Raw genomic sequence first — 2896 nt, 5'->3', positions numbered from 1 at the left:
CGATCTGGTCTCACCCCTTAAATGGTGTCACCACCTAAATGGTACACCCCCTAAATAGTGTCACCCGCTAATGACTGCCCCCCCCCCCCTCCCCTACGAACCCCGTAACGCTTTGGGCAAAAGGATTTATTTGAATACATGTAAAACAATGCTTTATACAAGTTTAGGCATCAAAGTTTTATTTCAGTTATAATTACCTCAACATTGATCAAAGATAACGGGTGGTTTAATAGTATTCTAAAAATTGAGGAACACAATAATTTTCCTTAGGTTTATTTCTGTGAACAAAGTGAACTCCTAAAACATTTGTCCAAGAGCCAATGTCTAAGCCAGCTCACACACGTACATGGCGAGCAGGTCGCAGAAGTCGTCATCTAGCAGGCTATACTTGGTGTAACCAACACAGTTTTGTCTGCCGTTTGTGTTGCTGGGTTGTCCTGGTGGAAATAAATAAGGGGTGTGGGTTTTTTTTTGTACAGACATACATGCTAATGTGGAGAAATACAATGTTCATAAATGTACACAGTAATAGTGTTCACAGGGTTGGCGTGGTCGAGTCGGTAAAGCTCATGGTTGCTAAACCGAAAGTCTCGAGTTCGAACCCTCGGGCAGATGAGTCTCCTAGGAGAGACAACTCCAAAATTAAATAACTACTGCTTTGTAGTTTGTTCTTTGTTGGACGTAGGCTATGGAAGCAAAGCCAAAAAGAAAAGCGGCTAAAATCGGAGTCAATGGCCTCAATGACCAGTTGTCGAGTCGGCAAAAAGCTCATGGTTGATAAATTCTAAAAAAAAGTCCCGAGTTCGAACCCTCTGGCAGATAAGGCTTGATCCCTTCCAACAGTAAAAATTAAGAACGAAGAAGAAGAAGATAGTGCATACTATTGTGGACAAATATAGTAGGTCTTATCGGCTAGGCTACTACCATTTATAGCAATATCTAAATGGTAATGTAGACATGTATAGTATGTATATAAAATGTTTCAAGAAAACATATAGTGCACACAAAACAAGAAAAGTGACACACGTGAGTAAAGGGAATAAATCAACTGATTTGATTTTTTTCAGATTTAAGGTAATTTTTTTTTAACTAAGAATTTGATACCCGTTTTTTAAATAAAACACATTTACCAATCGGATTTACGACTGCTTACAGTAAAAACACAGATCAGTTTCTTAAAGACGTCTTGCTTACCTGGTTCAAACATGGCCGACCTCCAGGTCTGAGTGATGATGCTGCCATCATCCTCCCACCTAAACACATTCTCACTCGCAATGTCGTTGGCACCACACCATATAGATTGATTGTATGTTTTCCCAAGTGTCAAGAAAATATTCAACTAATCTTCGTTTTTTGGGGTATACAAATGGGTTTTTCTATCTGTAATGATGAACTTAGGCGTAATATATAAAATGTAAAAATAATTAATCTTAATACATGTACTAGATACAGCTGCACAATGCTACAAATGTAAATCAGCTTGTAATATAAAAACAAACTTCAATACCAAATAAACAATATAAAAATAATAACAATTTACACAGCCGACGCTACAGGATCAGGCACAAAAAGAATTACAAAACAATAAACCGTTTTAACACAGGTGTTCTTGCTCTCAATAATCCTGCCAAGCGGCGGATCAAGTGGACGGCTGAGAGGGCAGCAGCTCAGGGCCCTTCTCAAACTTTATCCACCAAGGGTCATGTCGGACATTCTCCGAGGATACGTTTACTCTCTTCATTTTGTCGCAATTACACTTTTTATAAAATTACACTTATACAATGTGCCAAAACATGTAAGATAAATATCGGTCATTTCTGCCCAAAATTTATGTCTGTCAAAGTTACTTAATCATTGACACATTATATAAATATCACTTACACCAACATTGACACCTTAAAACTAAACCACCAGGGAAAACAAAGTCATGTAGAATGGAAACTACCTTGACAATCCTTCCTGGCATCCGTGTAGTTTTTTAACACAGTCGAGATGTAAACACATACGCTGACGTCACCGCTAGAGATCACACGAAAACCGTTGCTAGAGTTACAGAGAGCGCCATAGGAATACAGCACGCCACCTGATGGTGGAGCAGCTACCTGTTGTTGGACAGGTACCAGCCATCTACCTGTAGGAATATATCAGAGAAAATGTACAGGTAAACATTCTGGTCAACGCCTTCAGCTAATCAATCTGTAAAACAAGCTTCTCACTTTAATAACCTATAGAATGACGTTTTTTGTCACATGAAAATATTTTTAAAATTTAGTGTCTACAAATTTGAGTTACTTATCTAAATATCTGTGTCAATGCTAGTCTTTATTCATATTTTATACAATACGCTCTCTCTGGCAGATTACTTATAAAATATATAAATAGACACATGAGAGTATATCCAATGTCTCACATTAATGAAAACCAAACGCTGAATACACAATATAACATACGATAAATTTCATTATGTTTTCTTATCACAAACCTAATTAGTGTTTACTTGCATATAATTTACATTTCTATATTTTATAATAAATTTATATAAACTTCTACACAGCTCAACTGAGCTAGACATACCAAACTCTACACGACTGAATTGAACTAGACATACCAAACTCTACACGACTCAACTGAACTGAACTAGACATACCAAACTCTACACGACTGAACTAAACTAGACATACCAAACTCTACACGACTTAACTAAACTAGACATACCAAACTCTACACGACACAACTGAACTGAACTAGACATACCAAACTCTACACAATTCAACTGAACTGAACTAGACATACCAAACTCTACACAACTCAATTGAACTAGACATACCAAACTCTACACAACTCAATTGAGCTAGACATACCAAACTCTACACGACTCAACTGAACTGAACTAGAC

General features: G+C 37.2%; 1 long non-coding RNA gene across 1 annotated transcript; it reads right to left on the bottom strand.

The window, feature by feature from the left end:
* Positions 1–324: 324 nt before the first annotated feature.
* LOC131939573 (uncharacterized) lies at positions 325–2031 on the bottom strand. The gene is made up of 3 exons (XR_009386439.1): positions 1946–2031; positions 1195–1380; positions 325–437 (listed from the first exon to the last, which is right to left on the bottom strand). It is a non-coding gene; the product is annotated as an uncharacterized LOC131939573 (long non-coding RNA).
* Between the last annotated feature and the right edge of the window lie 865 nt (positions 2032–2896).

Source organism: Physella acuta, unplaced genomic scaffold (genome assembly GCF_028476545.2).
Source record: "Physella acuta isolate Inbredline_101_S28 unplaced genomic scaffold, ASM2847654v3 ptg000019l, whole genome shotgun sequence".
NCBI classification, from domain to species: domain Eukaryota; kingdom Metazoa; phylum Mollusca; class Gastropoda; family Physidae; genus Physella; species Physella acuta.
The sequence above is the reverse complement of the archived record's forward strand: the minus strand, read 5'-3'. Positions and strand labels throughout refer to the sequence as shown.